The sequence below is a fragment of the Macaca thibetana genome, chromosome 14 (genome assembly GCF_024542745.1).
Source record: "Macaca thibetana thibetana isolate TM-01 chromosome 14, ASM2454274v1, whole genome shotgun sequence".
NCBI lineage: Eukaryota > Metazoa > Chordata > Mammalia > Primates > Cercopithecidae > Macaca > Macaca thibetana.
The window spans coordinates 115699513-115711575 of NC_065591.1; the positions used below are offsets into that span (position 1 = coordinate 115699513).

The window sequence follows — 12063 nt, forward strand, 5'->3', positions numbered from 1 at the left end:
GTATGTGTGATAGATTAACCGAAAGCTAATAATCTGATTTCCTGATTTGTTACATATATTACCCCTGTTTTCACTTGAGGATTGTTTACCCTTTCTATGTTAGTAAAACTGTTTGGAGCATTAAGTCCAACTGAGTTCATGTGGCAGATTAATAAGCAGTGAATGTTTTACTCTAGGTAGGTCATGACATTTGTCCTTTCTTAATCCCATTTGTAACCCAAAAACTCTCTAGAACCTTATGAAATATTCTATGTTTTAAGTGACTTATTTTGTACTTAGATCTGAAAAAAAATTGTGTGTACATCTGTACATTGATAAATAAAATCCTACTCCAAAATTAGGTTGAATTGACATGATCATTAAAGATTGTCTAGTTCTCTTCCCGACACAGATCAGGCAAAGTACATACAATATCCCTAACTCTTTTAGTAAAGGAGAATTTGTCCCTGTTTTAAACAGAGTTTTACCAGTTTCTTTGAAATAAAAACATTAATGCTTCTGTGTAGCCAAAGATTTACAAGTAGTTATTAAAAGACCTCATAAAGAATATCATGCTAAAAATGATGGTCTACATTAGATGATAGAGTGAAAATCTATAAAGATGCTTTGGTAGGCTTGAGTGATGGATGAATACCAAAACAATGACACTATTTAATGGCCAGTCATAAATGGTATATGTAATCACCTGTTTTTTTGTAGACTTTTTTTTTTTTTAAAAAAAAGAGACAGAGTTTCCCACAATGCATAGTAGAAACCAATATGAAGGCCTTCTTATAGTTTTACAAAAAAAAAAAGTTCAATCTCATATTATAGTGTTACCAATGTTTCTTTGAAATGTAATAGTAACATTCCTGGCTGAATAGCTGTCCAGAGTTCTGAACAACAACAGTGAAAAAGACAGGGTTAACACAAGAATTATCAGGGAGTAATTCAAAGCCAATTGGGCAAAAATATGTATAAGGAAACCCAAATTTAAAAAATAAATGATTGAACTAAGTTATCTTTGAGGCATTTTGAGTTCAGAAAATACATTAATTTTCCCCATATGTACATTTCCATAGCTCTTTTTTCTGCTTTCCCAATTATAGTATAATGAATTTGAAGTCCTTGGTTTCCAATCTGGGATCTGCCATGAACTGTATATGGGAAGTTGGATAAGTTATTTAGTTTCCATGAATCATGGCTTTTTCATCAATTATGAAATAAAAACATCAACACCGAACTTACAGGATTCCGTCAAGGCTTAACTAGAAAATGGTTATGAAAATTATATGTAAACTGTAAATGTGTCCCATCTTTTTCCTCATGTTTTCTCTATTTCCTTTTTCTTTATTTTTTTGTTTTTCTATGCCTTTCCCAGTCCTCAACACTTCTACTCTCTGTCATTTCCTCTTCTCTACCTGATGATAGTAAACGGAAATCTACTCCTACCAGTCAAATTGCCGGGATCCAGTTCTCACTCCGAGATCACACCTGTTTCTGGGGATATCTGTTGATCCTACAGTCACAATAAACATCATCTTTTCTTTAATAGGAGGTATGATTGCTGTTTCCTCATGAATCTACTGATAGCAAGAAGTAAAATTTGGCCCCTTGAAGCATCATCTTGTTGTCGTTTTCCCTCTTCCCAGGATAACATCGAACTTCTGTGGAGATAAAGAATTACACTTTGGTTACAGAGTTCATCCTGTTGGGCATCCCCCACACAGAGGGGCAGGAAACTGTGCTCTTTGTCGTGTTTGTGATCTTCTACCTCTGTACACTGCTGGGAAATCTGCTCATCCTCTTAGCTGTGATGTCTGATTCCCACCTCAACACACCTACATATTTCTTTCTTTGTAATCTCTCTGTGTTGGACATTGGTTTCTCTTCTGTGAGCACTCCAAAGATGCTGGCCAACTTGCTGTTGAGGAGCCGAGTCATCTCCCTGGTAGGTTGCATGTGCCAGGTCTTTTTTTTTTTTTTTAACCACTTCCTAGGCAGCACTGAGTGCCTGCTCTACACGGTGATGGCCTATGATCATTTTGCCACCATCTGCTACCCACTGTGCTACACCATCATCATGAACCACCGGGTGTGTGCTCTGCTGGCAGCTGGCAGCTGGCATCTGATTTACTAGCTCCTTTCATGTGATAATTCTCACTACATTGACCTTTCAACTGCCATATTGGCGGTTCTAATGAAATGGACTATTTCTTTTGTGACGTCTTCCCTCTCATCAAACTAGCCTGTGGTGACACCATTATCATCGAGACAGTGAGCTTCACCAACATTGGCCTTGTGCCCATGACCTGCATCCTTCTCCTCTTTGCTTCCTACATCCGCAATGCCATTGCAATTCTAAAGATGCACTCTGCTGAAGGGAGACACAAGGTGGCATCCACCTGTGTTTCCCACCTCACACAGTTCTTTGGACCCTGTGCCCTCATCTATACCCAGCCATCTTTGAGTGAAGTGCTGGTAACCCCAGTACAGATCTTTGGCAATGTAGTCACCCCCATGCTGAACCCCACAATCTATACCCTGAGAAACAAAGATGTCAAAGGAGCTCTGAAAAAGCTGGCTGGGGGCCAGATTGTTTCAGAAGGAGGTCACTAGTCCATTTGTGGGTAAAGTTATTTTTTTCTCCTCATTTGTGTATTAAACTAATTTTTAAAAATATCTGTCCATGCCAGTTGTAAGGGTTTTTCTGCCACAAAAACAGCTGGAAAACAATTATCCCAGATACAAACCTGTGACATCTTCTCCATCTCACACACAAAGATCAGGAAATATGTTAGACATTGTGGGCCATATAATCTGTTGCAAATACTCAACTCTGCTGTTGACGCATGAAAATAGCGATAGAAAATACATAAGCAAATGGGTGAGGCCATGTTCGGATGAAATTTTATTTACAAAAACAGGTGGGGGGCAGGATTTGCCCCACAGGTCGTACGTGGCTGACCCCTGTCATAGAGGCAGGTTGAATTTAAAAACCTCTTTTCAAGGGCTTGTGGATAATGTCTTAAGAGTGAACTTTAATGTGGGCTGGTTTCCACCAGGGCACATATTGAATTATCAGTCAGGAATAGGAGGTGAAGGGGTGGATATTGAAGGGCACGGAGAGCATTCCCTAAGGAGAACTCTGCAGTACTCCCAGGAGACAGTGAGAACTGCTTCTCGCAGCAGCTCCAGCTGCCTGGGACCCACACTCATGCCTGCAAATGTAATCATTCCTTGGGTCCTTACACAGAAGTGGCTTGTTTTTCTTAGGTATGAAAGTAAATGCTCACCACTCTTGCTCATAAACAGAAACCTTTTTCACCTCAGAAGTTACAGTTCTCAACATCACCCACCTCAGAAGTCCCTCAGCTTCCCTCTCCTAGTATCAAGCACGCCATGAGCATCCTGTTCATAAAACAACACAGGGCTGGCACACGGTCCTTGGAATATTCTTTTGCCAGGATTACCAAACTCTGTCACAAGATATAATTATTTAATCTCGGCTGGAAGGGTTCCTATTAAGAGTTAATCTCCTCCTGCTGTTTTTGTCTGGCTGCTCTGTGATAACAGACATAATGTGTGACGTGTAATATGTGCACATGCGTTCTTGTGGCTCATTTGGTCGTGGGGCCAGGCCCTATGAGAGGGCTGAGAGGGCAAAAGAATGATGCCAGAATACTCCATGCCCTCTTATCTTCACAGAGAAACAAGCTCTGTTGGCAGTGATAGTTCTCTAATAGGAACTGTACACTCAGCATCACCTGCGCTGGAAGCCTGCCTAGTACTTATATAATTAAAAGGACTAACTGCGTTACTAGGGTGGAACTGTCAACTAGAGTTGGCCTTGGTCTGACATGATAGATAGATAGATAGATAGATAGATAGATAGATAGATAGATAGATATAAATAGTTAGATATAGATATAGATATATAGTCTTTTTTTTCTAGCCATATTGGGCTAACTTCTCCTCTTTACTTCCCCATGTCCCAACAAAGCCCCATGATACCAAGCCCTGCTGAGAACTAACTTACTGCGTCCTCCTGACTCAGTAGATTAGAAGAGCTCACTAGATTTGAGTTTCCTGTTTTGCCATTCCTAAATCTCTGAAATAATGTATAATATATGTTATTCCAAAGGAAAGAAGCCAAATGTAACAGAACATACAGCATAATCTCACTAACTACTGATTTTGACCTTTTCTGACAATACTGTTATTCATCATGGGTGTTCTGGCTTCGGTAGAGGTTTGCACACCTGTTACTCTTAAATCAACATTATTTTCTCTTATTGGCCTGTTTGTATATTCGTTGCTTTCTACCCTTGCAGTTATCAGATAGAGGTTTAGAAAAGAATTACATGTCTGAATGTTAAGATCCAGTCTGGGGAAGTGACAGAAAAGAAAGAATAAAAGAGTGACTCAAGAAAAATATTCTGTATAGGGGAAAAGTACAGAGAGGAACATGGGGCAATACCAGTGGTCACGCTGTCTTCCTACATTTGCTAATCGGCCCATTACAGGTTTTTATTGTTAGAGTCCTTTCTTTCTGTTACTTTCATCTCCAGCGGTGATGATACCATTGCCTTACATCTCTCCTCGAACACACTGTCTTGGATGAGCTTAATAGTGGAAAAATCTAAACCACCAGTGTCCAATTCTTCCCAGCTCCATACTTTTATGTGAATACCATCTTATTTCTCTTGTATATGTAATTATGAAAACTCAGTACCGTTTCATTTTTCCCCACTAACACTCTGCCCTGTCATCTTCCCTGCAGGAGGGAATGTTGTTTAACTCTAGGCCACATGCCATATGTATTATTTGGGCTGGCATCCAACAAGTCCTAGAATTATGGAACTGGAAGAGATCAATGTGTCTTATTAAAATGAGACTCAGAGCATCCATGGGTAAACACTGAAAGGAAAATCTCTACTTAGGAAGTGCTTATTATTTTTTTTTCCAAAATAACCTCAAATCTGTTCCCATGTGTCTCATTTTCCCCATGCATCTCCATCACACTTTGATTAATGTTTCTCCCATTCCACAGGTACATGCATAGGTTACTACCTTCAGGTAACAATCTGACCTGGTTTAGGCAAAACGTTTTTTTCTTCAATTTCTTTTAGCATATTTGTGAAAGGCTGGCATTTTAAAAAATGATGTTAATAAATCAATACTAAGAGAAACAAAAAGAAAACAGAGAGACTATATAAACACAAAATCAGGTTGTCTTGTGAAGTCAGACATCATCCTCTCAGCAGTGACTGCCTTCCCATGAAAGCGCCTTCTCCAGGGAGAAAAAAAATAACACCAGTTGAAGACGTAGAAGTGTGTTAAGAAACTTTGGCCTAATAAGATAAGTATTCATGAATGTACTGGGAGTAAGACCAGCTGTCATTTTCTTTTTTTCACCTAGAAGCGGCAACATGGGATAGGAGGAATTAGTTTCCAAGCATGAAGAGCAAATTCACTTCAATACAAAGAAATGCAGAAGATAGGAAAAGGAGAAGTCATTCATTCGTTCAACAGGAATTTGTTGAGTCCACCTATGTCCCAGGCACAATCTAAATGTCATCATACCTGATGCATTGCCTTCAAGTTTGAGATGGCACCTCAAGGAAGACATCAACAAACTGGAATAGTGACATACAAAAATAAAAAAAGAACGTGATGTATGAGAGAGAGATGGTTGTGGGAAATTAGAATATTTAGATAAAGAGACGGCAGATATGACTGATTATCTCAAATCTGTAAAGGGATGCTGGATGAAAAGGGGCCCACATTCATTTGGCAGATTACAAGAGCAGAACAGGGAACGTTTTCTAGAAAACTCAAGGAGGAATGATTGAATGGAAGAAAACGATTAACCAGGCAATAGTCTGCCTTGAAAAAGTGTCATTCCTGTTCATGAAAGTGCAGGAATGGATCCTGAGTGCTGCAGAGGATATTCTGAATTCTGCAGGGCAGCATTTCCAAATCAGGGGTTTGAAAACCTTCAGAAATTCAAAAAAATAATCCCAACCTTTCATATAGGTAGGGATAGCAATAGTGCACTTTTTTCCAATAGGATTCTTAAAAACAAACACACATTAAGAAAATATTTTAATACCTTTTCGTCAATATAAAAATTTTTGAGAGCCTCTGTACATGTGGTCTGAGTGAACATGTGCAGTTAAGGATATGGGGACTTTGCTCATGGTTCAGTCACTGATTTGTGGTGATTCGCAAAAATAGCAACTGCTTGTGTTAACCATTACAATTTTAAACTACTTGCCTTTTTAACCATTTATATATAATTTATACCCATTTTGGACTAATGATTAACTAGAGGAAATATTAGGAAAAATAATGTTGAGCTTAAAATGAATAAACAGGACAAATAGACTGGCATTAATTAATCATAATGCTTGGATCATGTTGCACTTAAGAAATTATATTCATTTCATCATACTCTGGTATTTCAAAAATGTTAAAATATATAGTGATAATTTCACCTGAAATTTTATTTCATTTCTGAGGATAATACCATATATCTGGTTATAAAAAATTGACAAGTGCTTACAAATAGAAGCCTGAGTCTTTCACTTTCTAACATTATTTACATTCTTTTAACTATGAAGTGCTAACATTCTAAAGACTGTGTTTTGAAAACCGGTTTTTTTCATTTGCATACCCTAACATGTCCTAAGATTTTACTCTGTATTTTAATATATATTTAGTGAACAAACCAAACATGGCATAATTCAGCATTTAAAAAATTATGTGTTCAATAAATTATGGTTTTCATAATTAATTTAAATAAATTAAATGGTATGTGTTCTTTATTGGTTGGGAATAAATATGTATCTGTTTTATATGTAATTTATATTAGTTTGTATTTTTATAATATTTAAAATAAATTTAATAATATATGTTTTAATTTATTTCAGCCAGTTTTAAAAATTATTTTCATGTAAATTTTTTTAACATATTCTGCAAATTTTAAATATGTTACAAAATTTAAAGACTATTATTAACACATGTATTCCTTATAGCCAGTACAGGAAATAGAATATAATCTAGACATTCTTTCTGTGTATTTCTGTTAGTCCTATCCTCCCAGAAGTTAACAGCAATCTGAATTTTTGTTAAGGAAATTTCTTTCTTTTATTTATTTACCACCTATGTATGCATTCCCAAACAAGATAGTATTTAGTTTTTTTCTGGTTTTGAAATTTGTTTAAATATGCTCAAACATAATCCTTTTTTTCTTTTCAAACTTGCTTTTGAGATTCATTCACTTTGATGTATATAGCTATAATTTTACATCTTTATATATTTATTTGGTCTGTGGTTGACAGACATGTGGGTGATTTGTAATTACTGTTTTAAACATTTTTCTGCACAACACTGGGGCACCACTTCAAAAGGTTCTCTAAAAAGATGTATTTAGGAGTGGACTGCCAAAGAGATTTCCAGAATGAAATGATTATGACAAATACACTCACTCCCACAGTGGATAATATTTCATAGCACATTCTATTCTTCAACACTTTATATTGACATCCTTCTTAACATCTGTCAATCTGATGGTATGTAAATGTATATATTGCATTGTAAAATTTAGTCCCTGATTACTGGTAAAGTTAAGCATTTTCTAATATGTTTAATGACAATTTAGGTTTCCTCCTTTGGAAAATTTATGCTATTTTTAGTTCATTTTCTTTTGAGTATTTGGACTTTTATAAAATTGATTCATAGTGATTCTACATGTATTCTGGATACTAATCTTTTCTTGGTAAGGTGTCCTGCAAATATCTTCTCCTAGTTTGCAGTTTCTCTTTTCATTAGCTTTAAGCCATTTTTTAATAAAATCAATGACTTCCTTTAATGTGACTTACCAAAACTTTCTTTTATGACTAAAGATTATTGTATCTTACTTAGAAATAACATATTACCTTTAATTTTTCTTTAATTTTTTACTTTTTTTTCTCTTTTAAATCTTTAATCCTCCTGGAATTGCTTCTTGCTCATGACTGAGGTAAGAATTCAATTCCCTTCTACTTTTAAAAAACACAAGTAGCCAATTGTCCCAGGATCACTTATTTAACAGTTTATCATTCCCCCACTGTCCTACAATGCCTCTCACATGGCCCCTGGTGACTCCCACCTTCTAAGATTCATGCTTTGTGTAATCACCTGCCCTGATTTAGTGACTTGGTTCTAGTGAATAGAATGTGGTTCTAGTGAGTAGAGGTGATGAAGTATCATTTGAGATTAGATCACAAAAGGTGGTGCCTTCCATCTTGGGTTCACTGGCTCTATCTTACTGTCTCTTGACTTGGTTGCCTCGGGAGAAGCCAGCTCCCATGTTGTGACACAGCTCTGTGGACAGGGCCAAGTCTGCCAGTAGCCATGTGAGTAAGCTTAGAAACAGATCCTTCTCCTGTCAAACCTTCAGTGGAGACTGCAGTCCTAGCTCATGAGACTAACCTCATGAGAGACCCTGATCCAGAGGAACTGAGTTAAGGTGTGCCTGGATTTCTGAGTCACAGAAAGTGTGAGATAATAAATGTTTCTAAGCCACAAAAGTTTGGAGTAATTGGTTATGCAGTAAGCAATAGAAACGTATGCATACGACTCTTCATATTTTCTATTTTTAGTCAGTTTTCACAGATTAATAAGCATTTGATAAATTATTTTGACAAATCATTTGAATATCTTGGCAAATGTCGTGATATCTGTTTTTACCTGCTTAATCCATGTGCTCTGTCATCCTTTCATTCCTCATGTTGTTTATACACGGCTTCTCACTTTTTTCAAAAATCATTTGTAAAGAAGTACCTCTATTTTCTTAGTCTTTTCAAAGAGCCTAATTTAGCATTGCTGATCTCTTTTCTTTTCGTTTTCTCTTTTTTTTTAGGTTTTTACACATTTTTCGGGTTTTTTTGACAACTCTGTAACTGTTGTGTTACATGAAAGAGGAATAATTTCCAGATTACAAATGTCTGGACTCTCAAAGGGCAAGGTTCTTCACTCCTTTCACAGAACAGAAGGTCAAGATTAAGGAAATTTGTCTTGTTCATGGTTGTATAGGTTATTAATTAATGTTTGTTAAGTAATACTTTGATATAATTCTGGAAAATCATCAGGAGAACTATTCCTGGTTCAGGAAAGTCAACTGTGCCCATTGACAAATGTTTGTTGGAGTCCAGGAACAGAAATTTTATTTTCATATCAAAATATTAGGAACCATAGTCTGAAAAGTAGAAGAACTGTTAGTTCACTAGGGCTGCCATAACAAAACAGAATATACTAGATGACATAAACAACAGGAATTTTTTTCTTACAGTTCTGCAGATTGTAAAATTCAAGGTCAAGGTTGCAGAGGTTTTGCAGCAGGGTTTGGTTTCTGGAGCTTAGAGATGGGGCTGTCTTCTTGCTGTGTTCTCACATGGAGGGATAAAGGGAGAGAAAAAGACAGACAGAGGGAGACAGAGAGAGAGAGAGATCTGATGTCTCTCCTTTTACAAAGATACCAGTTCTATTGCATTAGGGCTTCACCCTTGTCTCATTTAATTTTAATCACCTTCTTAAAGGCCCTAGTTCCAATACAGTTACATGGAATGGGTGTGTTAAGAGTTTCAACATGAAATTTTGAAGGAACACAATTCAGTTCATGGCAAGAACTATGAAGAAACTGAGATTAAATTATTTAAAATTGGATATTTTAAAAAGTCTTAGATATGTGGTTGTTAGGTTGTTATTTCTCATTTCGATGATAGATCCTGAAACTGGGTAACTGGTTTCTCCATATGTCCTAAGATTGGGCTATACCATTCACCTTTTTTCTTCCTTCCCTACGTCAATCTTAAAGACAGAAAATAGAGATTTGACTCCCTCTTGTTCCTATCCAGCACTGTCACGGGGGAAACATCACCATATTCTATTTCAACTAGACAATTTACTCACTTTTAATTACTCCCTTTGCTCAACAACCTCCTTGAATAGACTCATTCAGGAATGGGGTCCCAAAGGCTCCAAGGATATTTAAATTTCCATGTCGGAGAAAACAGTGTAGCTGTCAGTGGCTTGGAAGATGTCTTTGCAGAAGACAGAGACATACACTGCTGCATGTCGTTTAGTCAGAGTTTATTTGGCTGAGAAGAAAGCTTTCCAGATCATGGGTGGAGATCTCCAACCTCTAATATGCCAAAGGAAAATTTGGGCTAAAAATCCTATACAAACAGATGATTAAATGACCATATTTTCTCTTTGTAAGTTACATAACGGCCATCTTTGCCTCTTTCTCTCCTTCTTTCCTTCCTTCCTTCCTTCCTTCCTTCCTTCCTTCCTTCCTTCCTTCCTTCGTTTCTCTCTCTCTCTTTCTTTCTTTCTTTTGACTGAGTCTTACTCTGTTGGCCAGGCTGAAGTGCAGTGGCACGATCTCGGCTCACTGCAACCTCCACCTCCCAGGTTCAAGCAATTCTCCTGCCTCAGCCTCTGGAGTAGCTGAAATTACAGGGGCCCTCACCTCTTTTTTCACTCCTCTTTTATGCTTTGTGTATCCAATGGAGAGGAAAATTTGGAGTCCTCAGTTTACAAAGTGTTCTCAGAGTTCAGGATGAACAGAGCGTGGAGCTACTAGCCAGATGAATAGATGTTATTTGCTTGGTTTATCTTTGAGCCCATTGTCCTGGCCCATCAGCTCACAAACCCCATTCTTATTATTTCACTTTATAATCAGGAATTTGGACTTGATTTTATATTACTAAAGTAACAGAAACTCTAAATAAGCCTACATTTGGATACCTTCATTTGATTCTTTCTTTGATATATGACAGCCAGGACATTTTTGGAAGCAGTATAGATTATATGTAGCACTTGCCTTGGGTCTGATTGCCTTTTGGAACGTAGTGCAAAGCATCTTCTGGAGTGCAGGTGACATGACTGTAAACAGAGAAATTCTAAATATGGAGGAAATGGGCAAAAAAGAAACAGGTAGATGATCAAGTTGCTTTAGAAGACTGTGAGGAGAAATTACTATCTGATAGTACCACACAAATCCTTGCACAGGAAGAATGATATCCAATTCCTGCTCGGCATTGAGTGAGTTATCTTATTTCCTTCATCAAACATTTATTGAAAAATTACTCTGCCAGGCACTGTTCTTTGCACTGAGAATATAATTGTAAACACACAAAAAATTTACTCTCCTAGATGTTATATTTGTGTGTTTGTGGGGAGGTAGCTGGAAACATATTGGTTTTCCATTGCTTACTAAGAAGGAGGAGGAAGAACATTTTGAAAGCCTGGTGATGTACAGAGGAAAAACATGGCTAATACTGGGAAAAGATTTGACAAAGCCAGTAATGCCATGATCTATCACAGATGGATCCATCCAGATCCGGGGGAAAGACTGATGTTTAAAAAGAAAAAAAAAGAATGTAGATGCCTAGTTCCAGCAAGAACTAGCTGCCTTAATTTGGGAAAGTCACCTAGCCATCCTACTGCTCAAAAGTAATCTTTTCTGTAGACCTCCTCAAAGAGTGACTGCCGGGATTAAATGAGCGGAGATTATGTTGTATAAGTGTTTTGAATGCAAAGCAGTGATCAACCTTTATGATTCCCTTAAAAAACATAGACATAAAATCTAATGTTATCATTAATAATGTCTCACAACTATGATGATTCTTGAATTGTGGTTCATATCTCCAGTGATACAAAAAAAGTCCTCAAATAATCCTGACATTTCATATCCTTCTACCCTGGGAGGAGGAGTGTGTGTTTGAATGTATCCTGCCCTCCCTTTAAAAATATTTGCTCTTACATTGTAAGAATATTGTTTTAATAATGGGCGTTTGTATTTCAAGTAAGTATAACAAAAATATTTGCTACAGAAACTTAGTTGGCTATGGCAGTTACATTCCAAGGATAATGCCTCGTAACTTGAATCACAAGCCTTTCCATAACTTAGAAGCAAATCACAGTCACTTAATTGACTAGTTTTATTTCTCCAGTATGTTCACTTGATTGACAGCAAGCCAAGATATTCTTCCATGTCCTCAGCCTCCTCTTTCTTCCCTAGGACTGGCTTCC

At 37.0% G+C, this 12063-nt stretch overlaps 1 pseudogene; it reads left to right on the forward strand.

Annotated features, from left to right (window-relative positions):
• The first annotated feature begins 1795 nt into the window (after positions 1–1795).
• On the forward strand, positions 1796–2598 carry LOC126936543 (putative olfactory receptor 10D3; annotated as a pseudogene).
• Positions 2599–12063: the final 9465 nt, after the last annotated feature.